The sequence below is a fragment of the Budorcas taxicolor genome, chromosome 25 (assembly GCF_023091745.1).
Source record: "Budorcas taxicolor isolate Tak-1 chromosome 25, Takin1.1, whole genome shotgun sequence".
Taxonomy (NCBI): domain Eukaryota; kingdom Metazoa; phylum Chordata; class Mammalia; order Artiodactyla; family Bovidae; genus Budorcas; species Budorcas taxicolor.
The window spans coordinates 6,201,630-6,218,805 of NC_068934.1; the positions used below are offsets into that span (position 1 = coordinate 6,201,630).

The window sequence follows — 17,176 nt, forward strand, 5'->3', positions numbered from 1 at the left end:
ACATCAAATTGCCAACATCCACTGGATCATGGAAAAAGCAAGAGAGTTCCAGAAAAATATCTATTTCTGCTTTATTGACTATGCCAAAGCCTTTGACTGTGTGGATCACAATAAACTGTGGGAAATTCTGGAAGAGACGGGAATACCAGACCACCTGACCTGCCTCTTGAGAAGTCTGTATGCAGGTCAGAAAGCAACAGTTAGAACTGGACATGGAACAACAGACTGGTTCCAAATAGGAAAAGAAGTCCATCAAGGCTGTACGTCAACCCTGCTTATTTAACTTCTATGCAGAGTACATCATGAGAAACACTGAACTGGAAGAAACACAGGCTGGAATCAAGATTGCCAGGAGACATATCAATAACCTCAGATATGCAGATGACACCACTCTTATGGCAGAAAGTGAAGAGGAACTAAAAAGCATCTTGATGAAAGTAAAAAAGGAGAGTGAAAAAGTTGGCTTAAAACTCAACATTCAGAAAACGAAGATCATGGCATGTGGTCCCATCACTTCACAGGAAATAGATGGGGAAACACTGGAAACAGTGTCAGACTTTATTTTTTGGGGTTCCAAAATCCCTGCAGATGGTGATTGCAGTCATGAAATTAAAAGACGCTTACTCCTTGGAATAAAATTTATGAGCAACCTAGATAGCATATTCAAAAGCAGAGACATTACTTTGCCGACTAAGGTCCGTCTAGTCAAGGCTATGGTTTTTCCAGTAGTCATGTATGGATGTGAGAGTTGGACTGTGAAGAAGGCTGAGCGCCAAAGAATTGATGCTTTTGAACTGTGGTGTTGGTGAAGACTCTTGAGAGTCCCTTGGACTGCAAGGAGATCCAACCAGTCCATTCTGAAGGAGATCAGCCCTGGTATTTCTTTGGAAGGAAAGATGCTAAAGGTGAAGCTCCAGTACTTTGGCCACCTCATGCGAAGAGTTGACTCATTGGAAAAGACTTTGATGATGGGAGGGATTGGGGGCAGGAGAAGAAGGGGACGACCGAGGATGAGATGGCTGGATGGCATCACTGACTCGATGGACGTGAGTCTATGTGAACTCCGGGAGTTGGTGATGGACAGGGAGGCTTGGCATGCTGCGATTCATGGGGTCGCAAAAAGTTGTACACGACTGAGCGACTGAACTGAGCTGAACTGAACTGAATTCCTAAGTGTTTTATTGTTTTCATTACAAAGGTGAATGGAATAGTTTCCTTAATTCCTATTTCTACTTTCTCATAATTAGTGTAAAGGAATGCAAGGGATTTCTGTGTGTTGATTTTATATCCTGCAACTTTACTATATTCATTTATTACCTCTAGTTATTTTCTGGTGGAGTCTTTATGGTTTTCTATGTAAAGGATCATGTCGTCTGCAAACAGTGAGAGTTTTACTTCTTCTTTTCCAATTTGTATTCCTTTTCTTTCTTTTTCTGCTCTAAGTGGCCAAAATCCAGAACTATGTTGAATAGTAGTTTTGAAAGTGGGCATCCTTGTCTTGTTCCTGAGTTAGGGGAAATGCTTTCAATTTTTCACCATTGAGGATAATGTTTGCTGTGGGTTTGTCATATATAGCTTTTATTATGTTGAGGTATGTTCCTTCTATTCCTGCTTCTGGAGAGTTTTAATCATAAATGGATGTTGAATTTCGTCAAAGGCTTTCTCTGCATCTTTTGAGATAATCATATGGCTTTTATTTTTCAATGTGTTAATGTGGTGAATTACATTGATTGATTTGCGGATATTGAAGAATCCTTGCATCCCCTGGATAAAGCCCACTTGGTCATGGTGTATGATTTTTTTTAACGTGTTGTTGAGTTCTGATTGCTAGAATTGTTAAGGATTTTTGCATCTATGTTCATCAGTGATACTGGCCTGTAGTTTTCTGTTTTTGTGGCGTCTTTGTCAGGTTTTGGAATTAGGGTGATGGTGGCCTCATAGAATGAGTTTGGAAGTTGACCTTCCTCTACAATTTTCTGGAAGAGTTTGAGTAGGATAAGTGTTAGCTCTTTTCTAAATTTTTGGTAGAATTCAGCTGAGAAACCATCTGGACCTGGGCTTTTGTTTGCTGGAAGATTTCTGATTACAGTTTCAATTTCTGCGCTTGTGATGGGTCTGTTAAGATTTTCTATTTCTTCCTGGTTCAGTTTTGGTAAGTTGTACTTTTCTAAGAATTTGTCCATTTCTTCCATGTTGTCCATTTTATTGGCATATAATTGCTGATAGTAATCTCTTATGATCCTTTGTATTTCCGTGTTGTCTGTTGTGATCCATCCATTTTCATTTCTAACTTTATTCATTTGATTTTTCTCCCTTTGTTTCTTGATGAGTCTGGTTAATGGTTTGTCAATTTTATTTATCCTTTCAAAGAACCAGCTTTTGGCTTTGTTGATTTTTGCTATGGTCTCTTTTGTTTCTTTTGCATTTATTTCTGCCCTAGTTTTTAAGGTTTCTTTCCTTCTACTAACCCTGTGGTTCTCCATTTCTTCCTTTTCTAGTTGCTTTAGGTGAAGAGTTAGGTTATTTATTTGCCTTTTTTCTTGTTTCTTGAGGTACACCTATATTGCTCTGAACTTTCTCCTTAGCACTGCTTTTATAGTGTCCCAGAGGTTTTGGGTTGTTGTGTTTTCATTTTCATTCGTTTCTATGCATATTTTGATTCTTTTTTAAATTCCTTCTGTGATTTGTTGGTTATTCAGAGCGTGTTGTTCAGCATCCACATGTTGGAATTTTTAATTGTTTTTCTCCTGTCATTGAGATCTAATCTTACTGCATTATGGTCAGAAAAGATGCTTGGAATGATTTTTTAATTTACCAAAGGTAGATTTATGCCCCAGGATGTGATCTATCCTGGAGAAGTTTCCGTGTGCACTTGAGAAAAAGGTGACATTCATTGTTTTTGGTGAAATGTCCTATAGATATCATTTAGGTCTAACTGGTCTATTGTATCACTTAAAGTTTTTGTTTCTTTGTTAATTTTCTGTTTAGTTGATCTATCCATAGGTGTGAGTGGAGTATTAAACTCTCCCACTGTTATTGTGTTATTGTTAATTTCCCCTTTGATACTTGTTAGCATTTTTTCTTACATATTGTGGTGCTCCTATGTTGGGTGCATATATATTTATAATTGTTATATCTTCTTCTTGGATTGATACTTTGATCATTATATAGTGTCCTTCTTTGTCTCTTTTCACAGACTTTGTTTTAAAGTTTATTTTATCTGATATGAGTATTGCCACTCCTGCTTTCTTTTGGTCTCTATTTGCATGCAATATCTTTTTCCAGCCCTTCACTTTCAGTCTGTATGTGTCCCTTGTTTTGAGGTGGGTCTCTTGTAGACAACATATATAGAGGTCTTGTTTTTGTGTCCATTCAGCCAGGCTTTGTCTTTTGGTTGGGGCATTCAACCCATTTATGTTTAAGGTAATTATTGACAAGTATGATCCCATTGCCATTTACTTTATTGTTTTGGGTTCGGGTTTATATGCCCTTTTTGTGTTTCCTGTCTAAAGAATATCCTTTAGCATTTGTTGGAGAGCTGGTTTGGTGGTGCTGAATTCTCTCAGCTTTTGCTTGTCTGTAAAGCTTTTGATTTCTCCTTCATATTTGAATGAGATCCTTGCTGGGTACAGTAATCTGGGCTGTAGGTTATTTTCATCCATCACTTTAAGTATGTCTTGCCATTCCCTCCTGGCCTGAAGAGTTTCTATTGAAAGATCAGTTGTTATCCTTATGGGAATTCGTTTGTGTGTTATTCGTTGTTTTTCCTTTGCTGCTTTTAATATTTGTTCTTTGTGTTTGATCTTTGTTAATTTGATTAATATGTGTCTTGGGGTGTTTCGCCTTGGGTTTATCCTGTTTGGAACTCTCTGGGTTTCTTGCACTTGAGTGATTATTTCCTTCCCCATTTTAGGGAAGTTTTCAACTATTATCTCCTCAAGTATTTTCTCATGGTCTTTCTTTTTGTCTTCTTCTTCTGGGACTCCAATGATTCGAATGTTGGAGCGTTTCATATTGTCCTGGAGGTCTCTGAGATTGTACTCATTTCTTTTAATTTGTTTTTCTTTTTTCCTCTCTGATTCATTTATTTCTACCATTCTATCTTCTGCTTCACTAATCCTATCTTCTGCCTCTGTTATTCTACTATTTGTTGCCTCCAGGTTTTTTTTTTTTTCTTTTAATCTCATTTATTGCATTATTCACTATATATTGACTTTTTAAAAATTTCTTCTAGGTCCTTGTTAAACCTTTCTTGCATCTTCTCAATCTTTGTCTCCAGGCTATTTATCTGTGATTCCATTTTTATTTCAAGATTTGGGGTCATTTTCACTATCATTATTTGGAATTCTTTCTCAGGTAGATTCCCTATCTCTTCCTCTTTCTTTTGGTTTGGTGAGCATTTATCCTGTTACTTTACCTGTTGGGTATTCCTCTGTCTCTTCATCTTGGTTATATTTCTGCTTTTGGGGTGGCCTTTCTGTATTCTGGCAGTTTGTGGAATTCTCTTTATTGTGGAGTTTCCTCACTGTGGGTGGGGTTGTATCAGTGGCTTGTCAAGGTATCTTGGTTAGGGAAGCTTGTGTCGGTGTTCTGGTGGGTGGAGCTGGATTTCTTCTCTCTGGAGTTCAATGAAGTGTCCAGTAATGAGTTACGAGATGTCAGTGGTTTTAGGGTAACTTTCGGCAGCCTGTATATTGGAGCTCAGGGCTGTATTCCTGTGTTGCTGGAGAATTTGCCTGGTATGTCTTGCTCTGGAACTTGTTGGCCCTTGGGTGGTGCTAAGTTTCAGTGTAGGTATGGAGGTGTTTTATGAGCTGTTGTCAATTAATGTTCCCTGGAGTCAGGAGTTCTCTGATGTTCTCAGGATTTGGACTTAAGCCTCCTGCTTCTGGTTTTCAGTCTTATTTTTACAGTAGTCTCAAGACTTCTCCTTCTATATAGCACCATTGATAAAACATCTAAGTTAAAGATGAAATGTTTCTCCACAGTGAGGGACACCCAGAGAGGTTCACAGAGTTACATGGAGAAGAGAAGAGGGAGAAGGGAGTTAGAGGTGACCCGGATGAGATGAGGTGGAATCAAAAGAGGAGAGAGCAAGCTAGCCAGTAATCACTTCCTCATGTGCGCTCCACAGTCTGGACCACTCAGAGATGTTCACAGAGTTATACAGAGAAGAGAAGAGGGAAGAAGGAGACAGAGGTGGCCAGGAGGATAAAAGGGAGAAATGAAAAGGGGAGAGAAAGAATCAGCCATTAATTAGTTCCCTAAGTGTTCTCCACCATCTAGAACACACAGAGATTCACAGAGTTGGGTAGAGAAGAGAAGGGGGAGGGAGGAGACAGAGGCAACCTGGTGGAGAAAAAGGAGAGTCCAAAGGAGGAGAGAGCAGTCAAGCCAGTAATCTTGCTCCCAAGTAAAAATGGGTACTGAAGATTGGGTTTTTAAAGGTACAAAATTGATAACAAATACCAAAAAGCAAAGATTAAAAATCTAGAGTAGAGGTTGGATTTTCAAAAATACAATATTAAAGAAAAGAAGAAGAAAAAAAAGTCACAAAAATTATTTAAAAAATATATATATGAAATTTGCTTTAAAAATATGGTCTTTTTTAAAAAAAGTAATAGGTTATAAAAATGAAAATTAAAGGAGCAATAGAGGACTTAAAATTTTTAAATGTTAAAAAAGAGAGGAATAAAAAGGAATGATCATAAAAATAGTAGATATAGCTAGGACTTTCTCTGGCGTTGTTGTGGGCAGTGTGGGGTCAGTTCATTTTCGGATAGTTCCTTGGTCTGGCTTATATTCTCAAGATCTATAGGCCCCTTCCTGTGTAGTCGGTACTAACGACAGGGTTTTAATCTGTTGCACCTGTCACTTCCAAGACAGTTCCCTCTGTTTTAGCTTCTTCTGTTTGCTGGTCTCTTCAGTGTCTGATTTCAGCCCTGACACAAGGTGGGGCGGTGGTGGACACTTTTTTTAGGCTCACTTGTTCAGTTGCGCTGTGGGGAGGGAGGGACGCTGCAAACAAATAACACTGGCGTGTGCTTGCAGTGTCACAGCCACACTGGGTCTGCCCCTACTCACGGTGCACACAGCTCAGGCTCTAGGTTGGTCCACTGGGAACCGTCCGAGGCTGGTCCTGGGGTGACTGCACCTCCCAGGTCTAAGCCGCTCAGGTTCAGGCACTCAGGTAGTCCTCAGAAGCACAGACTCGGTTGGGCCTGCATTTTGTGCCCTTCCCAGGTCTGAGTAGCTCACGTGTTTGGCTAGCACGGTCGCTTCGACTTATTGCCTCTCCTGTCCCTGCTGCTCGGTTTTCTGGATGGGCAACTGGCGCCCCTTCTCAGGCAGATGATGACTGTCCAGAACCCCAAGAAGTCTTATTTAGCAAAGAAGCCTGCTTGCAGTTTTTTAGATAATGTCTCTCTGAGGCTGGGATTGCCCCCTTTCAGCCCTTCCGGCTCTAGCTGCCTGTCACTGGAGGGGGATGGTCTGTAGCCAGCTAATTCTGTTCCATCCTTTGTTCTGAGTGCGCTCACAGTCTTGGTGGTGTCTTATGTTAGAGCTTTTCGCGTGGTAGCTATCCCACAGTCTGGTTTGCTAGCCCAAGTTAGTTCACTCTGATTACAGTCAGGGCATTCAGGCAGATCCTTACTCTAAGCAATGCAGCCTTTGCCTCCCTGCCCAGCCCCTGCTTGCTAGTGGCGGATGCAGGCGTCTGCGCTGCTTCTCCACTGGGGGAGTTACCATTGGGCTCATAATCTGTGGGTTTTAAATATTTATCTATTTTTCCTCCCTATTATGTTGCCCTCTGCATTTCCAAGGCTCACCACAGACTCGGCAGTAAGAGTGTTTCCTGGTGTTTGGAAACTTCCTCTTTTTAAGACTCCCTTCCCGTGACAGAGCTCCATTCCCACCTCTGTTGTCTCTTTTTTTTTGTCTTTTATATTTTTTCCTACCTCTTTTCTAAGACAATGGGCTGCTTTTCTGGGTACCTAATGTCCTCTGCCAGCATTCAGAAGTTGTTTTGTGGCATTTACTCAGTGTTTAAATGTTCTTTTGATGAATTTTTTGGGGGAGAAAGTGGTCTCCCCGTCCTATTCCTCCACCACCTTAGGACTGCCCGGTTCTCTGCTTTTTAAAATGCTGTCTGGTTTCGCCAAAACTTTGCTTCCAAGGAATAAGTGTCTTTTAATTTAATGGCTTCATCACCATCTACAGTGATTTTGGAGCCCAGAAAAATAAAGTCAGCCACTATTTCCACATTTCCCCCTCTATTTGCCATGAAGTGATGGCACCGGATGCCATGATCTTAGTTTCCTGAATGTTGAGCTTTAAGCCAACTTTCTCACTCTTCACTTTCACTTTCATCAAGAGGCTCTTTAGTTCTTCTTCACTTTCTGCCATAAGGGTGGTGTCATCTGCATATCTGAGGTTATTGATATTTCTCCTGGCAATCTTGATTCCAGCTTGTGCTTCCTCTAGCCCAGCTTTTCTCATGATGTATTCCTCATATAAGTTAAATAAGCAGGGTGACAATATACAGCCTTGTTGAACTCCTTTTCCTATTTGGAACCAGTCTATTGTTCCATGTCGAGTTCTAACTGTTGCTTCCTGACCTGCATACATATTTCTCAAGAGGCAGGTCAAGTGGTCTGGTATTCCCATCTCTTTCAGAATTTTCCATAGTTTATTGTAATCCACACAGTCAAGGCTTTGACATAATCAATAAAGCAGAAAGAGATGTTTTTCTGGAACTCACTTGCTTTTCTGAATGATTCAGCGGATGTTGGCAATTTGATCTCTTGTTCCTCTGCCTTTGCTAAAACCAGCTTGAACATCTGGAAGCTCACGGTTCACATATTGCTGAAGCCTGGCTTGGAGAATTTTGAGCATTACTTATTAGTGTGGGAGATGAGTGCAATTATGCGGTAGTTTAAGTATTCTTTGGTATTGCCTTTCTCTGTGATTGAAATGAAAACTGACCTTTTCCAGTCCTGTGGCCACTGCTGTGTTTTCCAAATGTGCTGACATGTTGAGTGCAGCACTTTCACCTCATCATCTTTTAGGATTTGAAATAACTCAACTGGAATTCCATCACCTCCACTAGCTTTGTTCGTAGTGATACTTCCTAAGGCCCACTTGACTTCACATTCCAGGATGTCTGGCTCTAGGTGAGTGATCATACCATCGTGATTATCTGAGGCTTTTGTCTATATGAATTCTTCAATTCATGTGTTTCTTCACTGATTTACCTAACACTTCTCTGTGTTCTGTTCTGAGTACTGCACGGAGAGTGGGAATGTAACAATATGAAATAAGATAAGAACTGTCCATACTGTCACAGAAATTTCCCTCAAGCAGCAAAAATATCTACTACCTTGAGAAAAGTTTGCCGAACAGTGTGATGTGACGGTATATGCTAGAGTGAGTAACTGGTACTCGGCATTGGTTCCTTTTGGAGGTCACGCATATATGCTGAAATGAGATAGTCCTGGTTTTACAATTTTGTATAGTTCTAAAAACCATTGATTATGTAGTTTAAAGGTAGTGATCTTTATGGTACATAAACTTTAGTTTCTTTCATATAATGCTTATTTTAAAAAGAAAAGTAATTGACTATATTCTACGAAATAGTCCATAATAAATGTTTATTAAAAATTTAATTAACAGATGTATACATACAACATGTTTATGCCATTTTATAAACATACAACCACTATGTTACATTAAATAGCAATGTGCTGCTGGACACAGTCAGGTATCCTGTGGCCTCATATGAAGTGAAGGGCAAGAATATCCCCAGAGAAGAAGCTCCAATAAATGGTCAGAGAAATGGACAGTTCATGGAGATTTAAGGCAAAGGAAAGGTATCATAGGGGAGGAGAAGGCAGAAGGAAGGGAAGTATATATGAGGGAATTTCTGAAAACATCATAGAAGCTCACAGTTCCATTGTCATAATCCAGAAACACTCCAATCCTACCCAGAGGCCTTTTCACAAACTGAACTAAGGGTGGGGAGGTGTTGGACAGAATATACTGACTGTTCATCTTTGTAAACACAGAAAAAATGCTTCATCAGCACTAATATTGATACTGGTATCACTTGTGAAGATGCTTTTACAGACCCCCAGAACACAGCTGGAGGACTGTGCCACGTCCAGCTCCCAGTAATGCCTCCCTGAGGTGAAGGCCCAAGTTCCCCAGGACACAACACATGCCCCACCCCAGGGCTGTCTGGATGCTCCGGGGCGGCCATCCTCAAACAGCACACTTGCATCATCGAGGGTCGCGTGGTGAACGGTCATTGTCTGACTCAGAACATTATTCACTGCAGAAAGAGTAAAAATTGTGTCAGCCAGTCGAATTCCCATGTCTCTGAGAAGCAGAGGCTCTCTACACAATAAGCTTTTTAGTTTTCCTCCTTCAAGGAAATCAAAACAAAGACAGCAAAGGGAATTAGAGTGCCTCTTCTCTGAAGAGTAAAAGTTATTACTATCTCTGTGGCATAGAGAAGTACATCAAATCAAAGATAATTTTTTAAAAAGACATATATCATGAACTGGGTGAAGTCTGACTTATGTCAATCTCTTCATAGTTTATTTTAAGACTCACCTAGAAACATTTATTCTTATATTAGAAAACTTTTCTTGTGTCCTTTGTACTTAATACAATGGAAACTGAAGATGACACTTTGCTATCACATGGACAATTATGGGGGTATAATCTCTACCTATTACATTTTTAAAGGTCAAAAGAATTGATAGAAATCCATCTCTGAATAGTTTGGAATCTTCAAAAAAGCTGTTTTGACTAACAGTGTTCATGCATCCCTTGCCTTAAAGTTGTTGTGAGATTGAGAGCATTACAATTTTTCTGCCAAAGGCCATTTCAGTTTTTTGGTCATTTATTCCTAAATTTAGAAATAATAAATATGCTTTGTACAATGTGTAATAAACACAGCTATAATGAAGTGAAATTGAAAGTGTTAGTCCTTCAGTCCTGTTTGACTCTTTGTGACCCTGTGGACTGTATGTAGCCAGCCAGGCTCCTCTGTCCTTGGAATTGTCCAGGCAAGAATACTGGAGTGGATTTCCATTCCCTTCTCCAAGGATCTTCCTGACCCAGGTCTCAAATCTGGGTCTCCTGCATAGTAGGCAGACACTTTATCATCTGAGACACCAGGGAAGCCCATTCAGTAAATTAAAAGCAGCAATGATGGATTTAAGCTCCGGAGTGAATTAAACTGAGTAAACAACATATTGATGGTCACTCACAGAACTAAATATTCAGCCTTTTTATAATCACAGTAACAACCTGGTTGCTCTCCTTTTGCTCATACTATGTCATCCGATATATCTGGTTTTGCATTTTCAGGAAATTACAGGTGGCAAACATCAGACTTGGTGTTGATAATCTGACTATAGAGGCAACAAAAGAGTCTGAAATGCAGTACTTGGATACAGTCTCAGAAATGACAGAATGATCTGTTCATTTCCAAGGCAAACCATTCAATATCACAGTAATCCAAGTCTATGTCTCAACCAGTAATGCTGCAGAAAATGAAGTTGAATGGTTCTATGAAGACCTACAAGACCTTCTAGAACTAACACCGAAAAAAGATGTCCTTTTCATTATAGGGGACTGGAATGCCAAAATAGGAAGTCAAGGAATACCCAGAGTAACAGGCAAATGTGCCCTTGGAGTACAGAATGAAGCAGGCAAAGGCTGATAGAGTTTTCCCAAGAGAAAGCACTGGTCATAGCAAACACCCTCTTCCAACAACACATGAGAAAATTCTATACATGGATCACCTGATGGTCAATACCGAAATCAGGTTGATTATATTCTTTGCAGCCAATGATGGAGAAGCTTGATACAGTCAGCAAAAACAAGACTGGGAGCTGAATGTGGCTCAGACATTGAACTCCTTTTTGCCAAATTCAGATTTAAATTGAAGAAAGTAGAGGAAACCACTAGACTGTTCAAGTATGACCTAAATCAAATCCCTTATGATTATACACTGGAAGTGACAAATAGATTCAGGGGATTAGATCTGATAGAGAGAATGCCTGAAGAACTGTGGACAGAGGTTCATGACATTGTGCAGGAGGCTGTGATCAAGACCATCCCCAAGGGAAAAAAATGCTAAAGATATATGGTTGTCTGAGGAGGCTTTATAAATAATGGTAAAAAGAACAGTACCTAAAGGCAAGGGAGAAAAGGATAGATATACCCATTTGAATGTAGAGTTCCAAAGAATAGCAAGGAGAGATAAGAAAGCCTTCCTCAGTGATCAATGCAAAGAAATAGAGGAAAACAACAGAATGGGAAAGACTAGAGATCCCTTCAAGAAAATTAGAGATACCAAGGGAACATTTCATGCAAAGATGGGCTTGATAAAGGACAGAAATAGTATGGACGTAACAAAAGCAGAAGATATTAAGAAGAGGATGCAAGAATACACAGAACTATACAAAAAAGATCTTCCTGATGCAGATAACCATGATGCTGTGATCACTCACCTAGAGCCAGATATCATGGACTGCAAAGTCAAGTGGGCCTTAGGAAGCATCACTACAAACAAACAAATTAGTGGAGGTGATCAACTTCCAGTTGAGCTAAGTTAGTGGAGGTGATCAACTTCCAGTTGAGCTTCCAGTTCCTAAAAGATGATGCTGTGAAAGTGCTGCACTCAATATGCCAGCAAATTTGGAAAACTCAGCAGTGTCCACAGGACTGGAAAAAGACAGTTTTCATTCCAATCCCAAAGAAAGGCAATGCCAAAGAATGTTCAAACTACCGCACAACTGCATTCATCTCACACGCTAGTAAATTAATACTGAAAATTCTCCAAGCCAAGCTTCAACAGTATGTGAACCCTGAACTTCCAGATGTTTAAGCTGCATTTAGAAAAACCAGAACAACCAGAGATCAAATTACCAACATCTGCTGGATCACTAAAAAAAGAAGAGAGTTCCAGAAAAAAACATCTATTTCTATTTCATTGACCACATCAAAGCCTTTGATTGTGTGGATCACAATAAACTGCGGACAATTCTTCAAGAGATGGGAATACCAGACCACCTGGCCTGCCTCCTGAGATATCAGTATGCAGGTCAAGAAGCATCAGTTAGAAATGGCCATGGAACAACAGACTGGTTCCAGATCCAGAAAGGCATAAGTCCAGGCTGCATATTACCCTGCTTATCTAACTTAAATTCAGAGTACATCATGAGAAATGCTGGACTGGATGAAGCACAAGCTCGAATTAAGACTGTTGGGAGAAATATAAATAACCTCATATATGCAGATGACACCACAGTTATGGCAGAAAGTGAAGAAGAACTAACGAGCCTATTGCTGAAAGTCAAAGAAGATCATGAAAAAGTTGGCTTAAAACTCAAGATTTAGAAAACTAAGACCATGGCAGCTGGTCCCATCACTTCATGGCGAATAGATGGGGAAACAATGAAAACAGATAAGCTATTTGGGGGGAGTGGTCCAAAATCACTCTAGATAGTGACTTCAGCCATGGAATTAAAAGATGCTTGCTCCTTGGAAGAAAAGTTATGACCAATCTAGACAGCATTTTAAAAAGCAGAGCCATTACTTTGCTAACAAAGATCCATCTAGTCAAAGCTATGTTTTCTCCAGTAGTCATGTATGGATGTGAGACTTGGACTATAAAGAAAGCTGAGCGCCAAAGAACTAGTGCTTTTGAACTGCGGTGTTGGAGAAGACTCTTGAGAGTCTCTTGGACAGCAAGGAGATCCAACCAGTCCATCCTAGAGGAAATCAGTCCTGAATATTCATTGGAAGGACTGATGCTAAGGCTGAAACTCCAATCCTTTTGCACCTGATGCGATGAACTCTCTCATTTGAAAAGACCCTGGTGCTGGGAAAAACTGAAGGTGGGAGGAGAAGCGAATGACAGAATGAGATGGTTGGGTGGCATCAGTGGCTCAATGAACATGAATTTGAGTAAACTTCGGAAGCTGGTGATGGACAGGGAAGCCTGGTGTGCTGCAGTCCATGGGATAGCAAAGAGTCAGACAAGAATGAGGGACTGAACTGAACTGATAGAGGTAGAAAGTCATAGAGCTAGAAAACAACTTCAGGAATTTATGCACCAACTTCATATCCAAAAAAGAACAAAGAATTACAACAAACATGAAGGAAGGACTGTTCCCAAGAAGCTCTAATGAAATGTAGTGCTGTTCAACAAAAGGCTGACTCTTACCTCTGAAGTTTTTCAGCATGTGTAGGAATCCAGAGACAGGCCAAGAAGGGAGCTCTGGGTTCACAGGCTGAGGCTTCTGCATCTGTGCCAAGTCGGTCCTGTAACAAAGGACATGGGTTCCATGTCAAGACCAATGGCTAATCATGTGAGCATTGCAAACAATCCCTCGCTAAGTTTTATTGTAGTCAGGTTGGAGAGAATGGGTGGAGTGAGTGGAACAAAACCCATAATGTCAGCAGGTTTTCAGATATAGTTGATTTCAGTCAAGTGAAAAGGAAATGACTGAGACCAAGGGTCAGGAACCCAAATTCTTTTGAAATAAAATAGAAAGTAGCCAAAAAGACAATGTTGGTAATCCATATGCTAGGGTTCTGTACCTGTGGATTCACACATGGATTCAATCTGTACATTCTGGGCTATTTATTTGCTTATTTACTCCTTTATTTTATAATTTATTCCTTTTATTTCATAATTCATCAGAGCCACTATTCTAACTTTATTTCATATATGGTGTATATCAGTCAATCTCAAATTCCCAGTGTAAATATCCTGCCCCTTCCCCTTTGTTCTGAGTGGAAAAAATTCACAAAACATTCCAGAAACTTTCAAAAATGTAAAAATTGAAAATGCCATATACCAGGGAATGACTTATGTAGCATTTACTTTACACTGTATATGTTAGTTGTAAACTTGTCTAGAGATGACAAAGTGTACTGGAGCACGTGTATTAATTATCTGCAGACACTATGGCATTATGTATGAAGGATCCTGTATACTGGGATTTAGATATGAGGGAGGACCTGAAATCAGTCCCCAGGTCCCAAGCAAGAACTGTGGGTCCACTTCATCAAAAAGACAAAAATGTTTCAGAAATCAAAAATCATTAGTGCATACTCACATTTCCAGCACATTTTCCAAGCCCTGCAAAGGAAAAAAAAAAAAAAAAGATCATGTTAATCATTGGAGTTCTGTCCTTTTCCATCCGCTTTCCTATTCCTCTTTCATAATAAGACATGGTTTTCTAATTCTCTTCTAAGTAACAGTCAGAAGCAATCTTCATAACAGACCCTAACCTAAAACATGATAGGATTCCTCAGGTCACATTAAGGAAGGAAATGGGGTGGGAAGGGTCTGCACAATGCTGCAGCAACATCTAGGTTTCCAGTGTCAGTCTCTGCCCAGTGCTGTCTTCAGGAAGTGATTTCACCATTTATGGTAACGATTAAAGTAAACCAGACAATTGCATAAAAAGAATTATAGATTGCTATAAATTGATACCAGTTCTAAATGTCTTGCCTGTATGACAGGAAGAACCTCGGTGTGTTCAGGAAGTGTGGATAACAGAGTGTGGCAAGGGTTTAGGGGGATGTATACTGAGTTTACTCCAAGAAAATTAACTTTTCCCTGGTCATGAATCTTGCTAATTGTGTAATCATCTGTCTGGATAGGTAATGTTTCAGTGTCACAGCAGCTCCTCTAGAAGAGCATTTCTCTTTCTGAGGACGGCCTCTCCTTTCTCACCTGGAGCAGCTCCATGTCTGGCTTGTGGCACATCTCGGTCAGCTCTCTGTACATGTCTTTCAGACTTTCTCTTTGTTGAGTCATTCTGAACACACTCTTTTTGAGTTGTTCACAAATCTCCTTGGCTTCTCGCTCCAAGGACTCCAGATGCAGTTGCTCCTCTTCCCAGAGCAACAAAAGCATCCTCTGATATTCAAGCTTAATCATCGCTCATTCCTTAAGGCCACATAGTTCTGCAGAGATAGTGGATCCAAAGCATTACTTATGTTCACATCCAAAAGAAAACTTCAAATATTATTTCCTTAGTGTCATCAAGGAAGTTCCTGACAAACTGCCACATACATCAAAGAGTCTTGAATATTTTCTGGTCCTTGTTGCCCATGCTTTCTCTGAATTCCTAATCTCTTTCCCTGTTTAAATCAAGTCACCTGAGGGATCCCAGGCTGTCTCCCAAGGAGGATTCTTCCAGATTCTTACTCCATCAATTATTTCCTCTCCGACCTGAGTCTTGTTTTTCTCTTGTTCCTTTCTCTGATTCTTCTAAATCTTCTTTCATGAGGTAAACCCCATTTTGAATATATGTTTGTTTGTTGTTGTTTTCTTTTTTTTTTTTTTCCCTGCATGCTGACTCTCTTCAGTCATGCACAACTCTTTGTGACCTTGTGGATTATAGCTCACCAGGCTCCTCTGTCCATGGGATTCTCCAGGCAGGAATACTGGGGTGGGCTGCTATTTCCTCCTCCAGGGCATCTTCCCAACCCAGGGATGTATTCCATGTCTGTTGTGGCTCCTGCACTGAAGGCAGATTCTTTACCCCTGAGCCATCATTTTCCCTCTAGGGATGACTCTCTTCCTCTCTTCTCCTTCACTGTCACAGTTAGTGCAATGTGTCTAATACCCCATGTCTGAAAAGGTTTATTTCAATCTTCAAAACGTGGCCTTGGAATACATTTCAAGGCTTCATCTTCCAATATACTAAAATTCTTTGAATTAGCATATATTAGCCTGTTCTAATTGCAGTTACTGATCAGTCATTTGAAACCATTCTTTCAGGGAAGAGACCAGTAGCCTTTCACAGGAACTTACATTGATGTAAAAAACTAAGGTAAAATTATATCAATATTTATACAAATAAATAGGAACATTTTTATTGTTACCTCAAAGGACTGAGTTGTCTTAGCTTCCTGATTCAGACTGCTTTGTATTTCTTCTCTCATTTTCCATAAAGAACTCATTCTCTTCAGGAGTTTCTCCTGCAAAATACCCATGGGATTTAGTGACACAGAAGATGACATTGTAACTTTAATCCCCTTATTCATGAACAAAGGCATTATTCTAAGCAAGGCACAGAAATCTTGACTTAGGAGGCTGTCATCAGACTTTTCCACATTAATTTAATTTGATGCCAATATTTGAATATCTAGGAATAGAACCATATACTAGAGAACTGGGGGCACTTTACAGATAATGGAATCCAGTTCCCAAGATACTGAGACTCAGACTGTAATAGTCCAAGTAAGAAAGCCTCAAGCTCCCATCAGAAGCCTGTGGCCCTGGTGCCACTCACCCCGGGATGCTGCATTTCCACACGTGTGGACAATTGGGCAACAACACTGAAAGGACACATTATATGTGAGGATCCACATTCAGAACTCCCACCTCCACTATCTCCACCCCCATCACCATCATCACATCCTCATCCTCCTCTCTGACTTAGGAGCCTCTAGATCCCAAACTGCTCGAGAGGCATCACCTACCCGGGACTCCTCAGCAGCCCTGGGTATTGGACTGTGGCTGTGAGCTGTGTGCTTGGGGCGTTCAGAGCAGGGCCCACAGAGCAGGGTCTGGTCAGCCTCACAGAAGAGGCCTTTGGCTTCCTGGTGTGTCACACAGATCTGCTCCTCAGAGCTGTGGTCGTGGTCAGCTCTGGCCTCTTGAGGGCAATGTTGGTTTTGAAATCGGGCCTCTCTGATAGTCCCCTGCACTCAGGGCAGCTCCTTGGAGTCTGGCCTTCTTCCCAGCAAAGGCTCAGACATGGACGGCAGAAGCTGTGCCCACAGTCTATGGTGACGGGGTCCAGGAAGCAGTTCATGCAGATGGAGCAGGTGAGTTCCCTCTGGAAGACCTGCAGTGTGTCTGAATCCATGTTTCTGAAAATTAAAGAAAGAAATAAAAGAAGGTAAGAGAAAAAGTTTTTCTTCTGCCCTCATCAGGAAAAATAAATCCTTTGGACAAAGTCCTGTCTTGGACTCTAATTTCCCTATATACTTACCTCCCCAGAACAAACCTAGAAACGGTGACTGTATACACCTTCGATTTGAATTATTATAAAAAAGATGAAATACAATAAAGGAGTCCTTAGCAACTTTTTTGCTTAAAATAAACCAGGATTTCAATCATACTAAAATTAGT

At 40.4% G+C, this 17,176-nt stretch overlaps 1 pseudogene; it reads right to left on the reverse strand.

Annotated features, from left to right (window-relative positions):
* Positions 1 to 8,844: 8,844 nt before the first annotated feature.
* LOC128068493 (tripartite motif-containing protein 64-like) lies at positions 8,845 to 16,910 on the reverse strand (annotated as a pseudogene).
* Between the last annotated feature and the right edge of the window lie 266 nt (positions 16,911 to 17,176).